Genomic DNA, 9,583 nt, shown 5'->3' with positions numbered 1-9,583 from the left:
CAGATTGGTGACTGGAAGTGCAGCTGTTGGTGTACAGGTGTTGATGGTCTGGTTAGAGACATGTTTTCCCAGCTTCACATGCTGCCTCCTGTCAGACAGGAAGTCTGTGATCCACCTGCAGGTTGAATCAGGCACGTTCAGCTGGGAGAGCTTGTCTTGTAGCATAGTTGGCATTATTGTATTGAAGGCAGAGCTGAAATCCACAAACAGGATCCTGGCGTAGGTTCCTGCGGAGTCCAGGTGCTGTAGGATGAAGTGTAGAGCCATGTTTACGGCATCATCTACAGACCTGTTGGCTCTGTAGGCAAACTGCTGGGGGTCTGTGATGGATTTGAGGTGGGACAGCACAAGGCGCTCAAAACACTTCATCACCACAGAGGTCAGGGCGACGGGTCTGTAATCATTCAGTTCTGTGATCCTTGGCTTTTTAGGGACAGGGATGCTGGTGGAGGCCTTGAAGCAATCTGGTACATGGCAAGTCTCCAGTGAGGTGTTAAAAATGTCTGTGAACACTGGAGACAGCTGATCAGCACAGTGCTTCAGGGTGGATGGAGAGACAGAGTCTGGCCCGACTGCTTTGTGGGGGTTCTGCCTCTTGAAGATCCTATTGACATCTCTTTCCAGTAAGGACAGAGGTGTCTCTGAGGGGAGTAGCTGTGAAGTGGCCCAGGCTCCTGCTGTGATAGAGGAGGTGGGGGGCTGGAGCTGGTGGCTTTTGTCATGGGGGATGATATCAGGACTGTCCCATTGACCTTCAAAGCGACAGTAGAACTCATTCAGGTCGTTGGCCAGGCGTGAATTGTTCATGGAGTGGGGGGTTTTTGTTTTGTAATTAGTGATCTGTCTGAACCCTTTCCAGACAGAAGCAGAGTCATTGGCTGAGAACTGGTGTTGCAGCTTCTCTGAGTACAGTCGTTTAGCGTTCGCACCTCCTTGCTAAACTTGTACTTGGCCACTTTAAACATGACTCTGTCCCCACTCCTAAACGCATCTTCCTTCTCTGACCTTAACTTTCTGAGTTTTGCTGTGAACAAAGGTTTGTCATTGTTGTAACACCCTGGTGCGTAATGGTACACAGCTGTCCTCACAGAAGCTGATGTAGGAAGTCACCGCCTCTGTGTACTCATCCAGATTGTTGGTAGCAGTCCTGAAAACATCCCAGTCAGTGCAGTCCAAACATGCCTGAAGATCCTTCACAGCTTCACTGGTCCACTTCTTTGATATCCTCACAACAGGTTTAGAGAGCTTTAATTTCTGCCTGTATGCAGGAATCAGGTGGACCATGACATGGTCAGAGTGTCCCAGTGCAGCGCGGGGGACGGCATGATACGCACTGTAGGGTCCTCGCACGGGGCTCCAAATTATGTAGGGTCCTCGCACGGGCTGCCAAATAACGTAGGGATTTTACTCTCTATGAAACCGGGGCGCCAATTAATGTTATGTAGCAGTATAACTGCGAAAAGTAATCAGTCTCATAAAATTACTGTTATCAGAAATATCTAACCACAAATTTAGTATTTTAATTAATAATTAAAATAACCAATATTAATGATTAAACATACCGATAACCTGAAGGTTGGAAGTTCTTCGAAAGACTGCTTTAACTCGGCTCTCATGTCTATGTGATTCCAAAACGGACACCGGGGTTTAGTAAAATATATTTATTAAACATACAAACACATGGTGTCTCGGTGGCGCAGCCTGCAGAGCACTGACCGCACGCTCATTGTGAGCCGCGACGTCAACGGTTCGAATCCAACCGTCTGACAATTTGTCGCATGTCTTTCCCTCTCTCTCGCCCCCATTCTTCCTGTCTCTATATACTGTCCAATAAAGCTGAAAAAGGCCTAAAAAATATCTTTAAAAAAAACCATACAAACACATAACAGATAAACTAACGGGAATTAGTAGGTTAGTAGGTTAAGTTAGGGCGTGTATGTGGGCGGGCAAGAGCGTGCGTGTCGCTTGAACAAAGGAAAGGTGGGAGTAGCTAGCTTGAGTAAGCTAGAGTTCTGGGTGTGGTAATGAGTTAGAGTTAGCTGTGAGAAGGGACTACTTGCGTAGTTTTACTCTATATATGCGCAAAAGACGGCGAATCAATTCACGTACATATATATGTAGCTAACCAAACACATTACAATGGTAGGATGGTACACAGATTCACAAAAACAGTTAAGACTAAACTAAACACTGGCTATGCCTGAATGTTTGTTTTCTTACTGAGTCCATACGCATTGCTGGATCTAAAAGACATGCTGTCCTTGTAGAAGCGGCGATGGTGCTGTGAATGGTGTCCGGGAGAGATGCGCAGGCTGGGGTGTTCCCGTCTTAGCAGCACGTTGTCGTCTGATCCGCTGGTCCTTTTCCAGGTGTAAAAGTTCGTTGCTGCTTCGTTGTTGAGCTTTATTGGGGTAAACTGATGTAGCGTTCCGCGTACAACAATTTCCACTCACTATAGGCCACGTAGTTACCGTGAGGTAACTGGGTGTGTCCGTAGGCCTGGTAGTGCGCTGTGCAGCATTCAGCCTCTGTCCGAGTCTCAGGAGCAGATGAGCTGAATCGAATGGCCAAAAGGGGTGTGTCGAAGAGAAGAAGCAGAAGAGCCAGAAGAGAGGCAGAAGAAAGATCCCAAGAACGTGTCTTGCTCTTATACGGGACCGTTTATTGCTCCCGCCATTACGCGATTGGCTGAACCAAGTTAGACGTAATTTGTGGTGGACGTCGCGGAATTTTCCTGTGGGAATGTGGAAGTTGTAGTCCCTACAGCACTGCTAGCTGTGGTGTAACAGTGATCCAAAATTTTCTTCTCTCTGGTCGGACATTTAATAAACTGTCTGTGGGGAGTTTGTCATGTCTAGGAAACGACAGAGTCCAAATCTTAAATTTATCGAAAAACATCTTCGCGAGGGAAAAGACGACACCACGGCAGCAAGATCTTCAGGAAAATCAGACTTTATTAGCACACGTGCATAAAGCCAGATCAGCTCTACAGAACTGAACCCCGACTGTCATTTTTACACCCATTTTATACACAGTTACTCCACCTACCTCCTCAAACCTCATTCTGGCAAATCACCCACACTGTTCTTATCGTAACTCCTCCCAACGCTCCTCCCACAACGTCATTGTGGCAAATTGCCAACAGTACTTATGCTCTGCAAACAAAGTTCAGGACTCTCCCTGTCCTCACTTCACCCGGCTCCTGCTCTTGGCAAACTACCGGACCTCATAAAGTTCTGGATGCCCTCCCTCTAACACGTCATCCATACACGTCACTCTGTATCTTTCGCTTTTATAAGACGAACTAAGCAGCAGTAATCATTGAAAATATACAGACAAACTAAACATTTCATTAATATTCACTTCTAATATACTTTTCTAATATACAGACATACTAAACATTTGATTAATTATTCTCTTCTAAGGGAGTAAATGTACGTAGCATTCTTTGCTCTCATTTCAACAGTTTTCACTGTGGTTTCTTGCGTTTTCATAAGCTCAGCTATAATTAATGTTCTAGGTCAAATAGATACACTTCTGGCATAAAACATCGAGAGTCCCGGAGAAATCAGCTGTACAGTTATATCTTGCTCTGCCCGTGTCCTTGACAGTTTGGTCTACACAGTTCAAGACCACAATGTTCAATAGTTCCACAGATGTGGCAATGAATGTGGGAAATAAATCCATAGGGGTTGTAGCCTTGATGTTCATGAGCTCTTCTCTGGTGTATGAGCTCCCCGAATTGTCGCAAAACACTGAACTGACAAACAAGACGAGACAATAAAATGCGCACCGACACACCGAGGCGACCGTCCATGGCACCATCCTGATGATATGTGATAGGATGTTCCGTTGCGTCCTGGATTTGTAATAGGACCACCCCAAGTCCTGTCTCTGAGGCGTCGGTCTGCAATACAAATTTCTGGTCAGCACTGGTTCATGCCCCAGGGCGGCTCTCCAGGAAGGCCCGGTCAGCCTCTTCAGACCACTTCATGGTGTGACCTCGATCTTTCTTGGTCAGGTCATGCAGGGGGGCCGCTCTTGTTGCGAAGTCCAGGATGAATTGTTGGTAGTAGCCCACCAACCCCAGGAACGTGCGTACTTGCTTTTTTGTTTTCGGTCGTGGCCAGTGTGCGATCCCGTTCACCTTCCAGCTCTGGGGCCAAACGCACCCTCATCCCATGCTGTGGCCCATGTAGTCTGCCTCCTCCAGGCCCAGGCGACATTTAGCGGGGTTGGCGGTTAGCCCGGCCTCCCGTAGCGCCCCCAGCACAGCCTCCAGCCTCCTTAGGTGGCTCTCCCAATCCGCACTGTGGATCACAATATCAACAAGGTAGGCAGCGGCATACTCCCTGTGTGGTCTCAGTATTTTGTCCATGAGCCGTTGGAAGGTGGCGGGGGCTCCATGGACTCCAAAGGGTAGGACCCGATATTGGAACAGGCCGTCCGGGGTGGCGAAGGCCTTCTTCTCGGGGGGTGAGGGGTACCTGCCAATAAACTCTGGTGAGGTCAAGGGTGCTGATGTACTGGGCGATTAGCTTGTCTACTCGGGGCATGGGGTAGGCGTCATTCCTGGAGATTTCATTCAGTCGTCTGAAGTCATTACAGAAGCGCCAACTTCCGTCCGGTTTTGGCACCAGCACGACCAGGCTGGACCAGGCGCTTTGAGACTCCTCTATCACCCCCAGTTCGAGCATCCTCGCCACTTCCTCCCGGATGGCCTGCCTCCTAGCCTCCGGGATCCGGTAGGGCCACAGCTGGACTTTCTTCCTGGGCTCCGTGACAATGTCGTGCTGCACCAATGTGGTCCCTTTTTGACTCCGGCTGAAATTCAGAAAATTCCCCGGTGCTACCGCTGGGGCGGTAGCACCTGGGGCCGTGTCCGTGGTCCCCGTGGGGGGTCGTGATGTCGGTCTCCCAGCTTGTGGTGGGGTCTCCTCCTCATCACTCTCCCCGGAAGGGGCTACCCAAACTGGGTGTGGCTCCCGGGGGCCCTTTTGGTGGGGTCGGGGGTGGCGGCCGGCCTCTCACTCCAGTAACTGAGGAAGAGGGGACAGTCCCATCCCAACAGCACCGCCACCGGTAGATTTTCCACCACACCCACCTTTCCAGTGAACTGCTCCCTAGGGGTGGTTATGGTTACCTCAGTGGTGGGGTAGTGTCGCATATCACCATGTATACAGGTGACTGCTATGTTCTCACCCCGTCTCTCTCCTGCTAGGGCAGGTCTCACCAGGGTAATGGTGTTCCCAGAGTCTAGTAGGGCCTCAGTGTCTTGGCCCCCAATCCAGACGGGCAGTCTTGTGGGCCCAGCACGTGGTGAGGTAGTGGCAGGGTCGGCCATTCTCCGGTGCCGTAGCCATGGATTCCTCCCTACCGGGACAGTCCCGGCTCAGGTGGCTCTCCTGGCCACAGGCGAAGCACCGCCTCGTCTCCCTCCTCCATCCGGTCGATGCCCTCCCGGTCGATGCCCTCCCGTTTTGGTCTGGATCGAGGCTAGGGTCGGACCGCAGCCGGGGGTCTTCGAGGGCTGTCGGTTTGGGTCGTCCTGACCATCTCCTGCGCCACCTGGTGGTTCTCTAGGAGATTGACCCCTGTTGTGCCACATACTTTTTAGTTTCAGGGGGCAGGGCCCGGACGCAGCGGTCCAACACCACCCGGTCGAGTAAGGGGGGCCCGTCGCTCTCCATCAGACAGCTCTTGGTCAGCCGTCCCTGGGCCATCACCTGGGCTCGCGCAGGGAGGGCGGGTCGTCCACTGCTGGAACCTCTAGGCCCGGGCTGGCAGGCTGTAGCCATACTGGGCCAGAATGGTAGCCTTCAGGGTGGGGTAGTCATGGGCTTCAGCCAGGGGTAGGCCTCGGTAGGCTTTCTGGGCCTACCCCTGAGGAACGGCGTGAGAATGGAGCCCCAGGCGTCTTGGGGCCATTTTTCCAGATGGGCCGTACGCTCAAACGTCTCTAGATATGCCTTGACCTCATCATCTGGATTTTGTTTGAGTAGCGCATCCTTTGGGGCTCTGTGGGGTGCCTCCGAACTGGTTTTCTGGCACAGTTCGGCCACGGCCTTCTGTAGGGCGCCTTGGGAGCGTAGCAGTGCATTTATGGCGTCCTGGGGGGTGCTGGAATTACTCTTGCGGTGGGGTTCAGTGTGCCCGCAATTTCCACGATATGTGGTTATCTTCTGACAATCTTCTGACAAGTAGTTTTCTGTAGGCGCCTTCAGAGCGCATGACACAAATAATCCTTTTTCTTTTGGAGTTCAACAAAAGATTTGGCTTTTTAATTACTGCCTCCTCGCCCTTCCCGGGGCTGAAAAAAAGGAAAAAGAATCGGAATTCAGATCACAACGCTCGTCTGTCTTTGTCGGGGGCGGGGCATTTCAATCTCTGCAGTTTCCTGGTCTCAGTCGTCCTCCTTCCTAGTCCGGTTGCCCTCCTGAGATGATTCTGTCTAGGAAGGGGTCTCTCTCTCTCTCTCTCTCCGCCTCCATCACAAGCCCCACTCTGTTCGGCAGCTTTCCTTTTTGTCCCTAGCTTCTGGCGCCGGCACACTGGCCGTTCCACTCCAGTGGGGTACCGATCCCGGATCGGGCCACCACACTACGTATGACCAAATTTCACACAAGCAACCAGATTTTTTGGTACTTGGTTGAATTAATTGTACCATAGATTAAATAGTGCCCCTGGACCACTAGCAGCAAAACATCTCGAAAACAACAATGAACCACCACCATATTTGCCAGCAGGTATGAGGTGCTTCTCCTTGTATGCATTCCAGTTTGCCTCATGTGGATGGTGTGTATGGCCAAAACGTTCCATTTTGGTCTCATCTGACCATAGTACTCTTTTCTTTTTTTAAAGAAATTTTTTAGGCCTTTTTTCAGCTTTATTGGACAGTATAGTATAGAGAGACAGGAAGAATGGGAGTGAGAGAGAGGGAAAGACATGCGACAAATGTCAGATGGTCGGATTTGAACTGCTGACATCGCGGCTTGCAATGAGCATGTGGTCAGTGCTCTACAGGCTGTGCCACCGAGACACCCATAGTACTCTTTTCTAGTTATAATTCTAATGAAGTTTAGCAAACTCAAGATGTTTGGTTTTGTTTATTGTGTGGTCTTTGTGCCACCCTTCCAAAGAGTTTGTTGGTATGGAGGTGCCATTTTATATTTTTTAGACTCGTTGAACCCAAGACACAACCAATCTCTGCATTTCTTAAACTGAGATCCTTGGGTTACCTTGGGTTACCTCCCTCACCATCTGTGGGGATTAACACTTGGGAGACACTGAATAAGCAACCCATCTTTTCACACATGGGCGCAGTTGCGAAACCTCTTTTGAAAAAAGAAATTTCAATTCTAGTGTCCTAAGCAGACCTATATCCAACTTACCGTTCATGAGTAAGAAACTTGAAAAGGTAGTTTTAATCAACTTACCATCTTTCTGAATGAAAACGGTACTTCAGAGAAATTCCAGTCAGGTTTTAGATCTGATCACAGTACAGAGACCACTGTAACTAAGATAGTTAATGATCTTAGACTCAAACAAGGTTTCAGTTCTTATTCTTTTAGATTTGAGTGCAGCTTTTGACACAATTGACCACAAAATTCTAATCAATTGCCTTGAAAACATGGTAGGTCTCTGGATGAGCTCTTAACTGGTTCCAAACATATATTAATATTAATAAATTTTATATTAATCTTGGAAATCATGTCAGAAAAACATGACATATCTTGTTGTGTTGCACAAGGAAGCTGCCTTGGTCCCCTTCTTTTTTCATTATATATGCTTCCCTTAGGTCATGTCATTAGAGAACACAATGTTAATTTCCACAGCTATGCTGATGACACATTGCAGTTGAGCCAAATGATCTGAATGCATTATGTTCCCTGGCTACCTGTCTGTCTGCAATTGAATGAGCAACAATTCAAAGTTAAATGAAGATAAGACAGAAATATTTTTATTTGGCCCCAAAGCCAAAGGGGATGCACTTTTGAACAGGTTAGGAAATGTGGCTCCCCAGGCTAAATCAGAAGTACCAAGTCTGAGTGTAATTGTTGACCCTGATTAAGTTTTATACCACACATTAACAAGGTGACCATGACGGCTTTCTTCCACCTGAGAAACAGTACCAAGGTACGGCCATTTTATGAAGACAGGATTCTAGGAAGTTAGACCATGTTTTTATTTCATTAGTAGGCTGGACTATTGCAATGCTCTTTTTACTTGTCTTTCAAAAAAGATTACAATTAATTGAGAACTCAGCTGCGATACTTAAAACAAGGAAGTGAGAGCATATTACTCCTGTTTTAGCTGCACTGCATTGGCTCTGTGTAACTTTTACAATTGATTTTAAGATTCTTGTACTGGTCTACAAAGCTCTGAATGGTTTAGCTCCTCCCTACACTTCAGACTCGCTGTTCTTTTATGTCCCTTCACGAGCCCTCAGGTCATCTGCAGCTGGTTTATTGTTTCCCATGGTTCACAAAAGAAAATTGGGGATGCCGTTTTTAATCATTATACTAAATTATGGAACACCCAGCCAATTAAGGCAATGACCAACCCTTTCTTTTTATTTTTATTCAGATCCTGGGCCATAACAACACAGCCACAAGAAGTCAGAGGTAAGTATTGTGGCATCACAAGGGAACAGGTGATTAATGGTCGCTATGTCCCCATCTGCTGGCAACTGGGGGGACCGCAACACAAAATGTCCCCCCGTCCAAAGACTCAATATCCCAGCAACCAACACCGGGCAAGAAACAGGTGCTGGTGCTCGAACCACCTGATTGCGGCTGGGGATAGGAGCTTAAAAAGAGAATGGGCCAGCAAAGCAGAGGAGGGGAGAACAAAGAGGCTACCTTAAAGCACCAAGGGAAGTACCTTTTTATTTGGAAAAATTTGGAAAAGGACAATTTGAAACATTGAGAAAGGTGGCCCACCACCACCCCCCCTCTTCGGCGGCCTTAACTTTATTTTTATTTCTATAGAAAATTAAAGAAGTGCCAGGCCAAACACAGAAACAGGCAGCTGGACATCATCAAAAAAAAAAAAAAAAAAAGGAAAAACAAACATAATAATAATGATAGTAAATAACCAAAACAAGAAAATGATAATAATAAAAAGAAAATGTTAAAAACAGAGCAGCCAGTTAGCCGGCAAATTAAGAAACTAAAACGCATATCACAGAAACGCACACAAAACAACACAACTGACAAATGAGGTGGTCCAAGAGGTGGTTCAACCACTGTTTGGTGGAGAGTTGCTTTCTTGATTTCGAATTGATGAATATCGTTTTTGAATATGGATTGTTACAGCTATGAGTACCGGTTCACTGTTTCTTATGGTGAGATCTGACAGGTCGCCTAGTAGGCATGTGGATGGGGTAAGGGGTATATTGCAAGTATTTAGTGGTTTTGTCTACCCAGAAACTCTGGCGAGGCAGGACCATAGGGTGTGGATATAGTTGTCAGGGGTGTGAAGTCGACATTGTGTTCAGAGCTGTAAACTAGTAAAACCCATTGCATGCGTTTTGTGACTTGTGATATGTGTACGATGTAATACCTTGTTTTGGATAAGTGGT

The sequence above is a fragment of the Conger conger genome, chromosome 7 (genome assembly GCF_963514075.1).
Source record: "Conger conger chromosome 7, fConCon1.1, whole genome shotgun sequence".
NCBI lineage: Eukaryota > Metazoa > Chordata > Actinopteri > Anguilliformes > Congridae > Conger > Conger conger.
The sequence above is the reverse complement of the archived record's forward strand: the minus strand, read 5'-3'. Positions refer to the sequence as shown.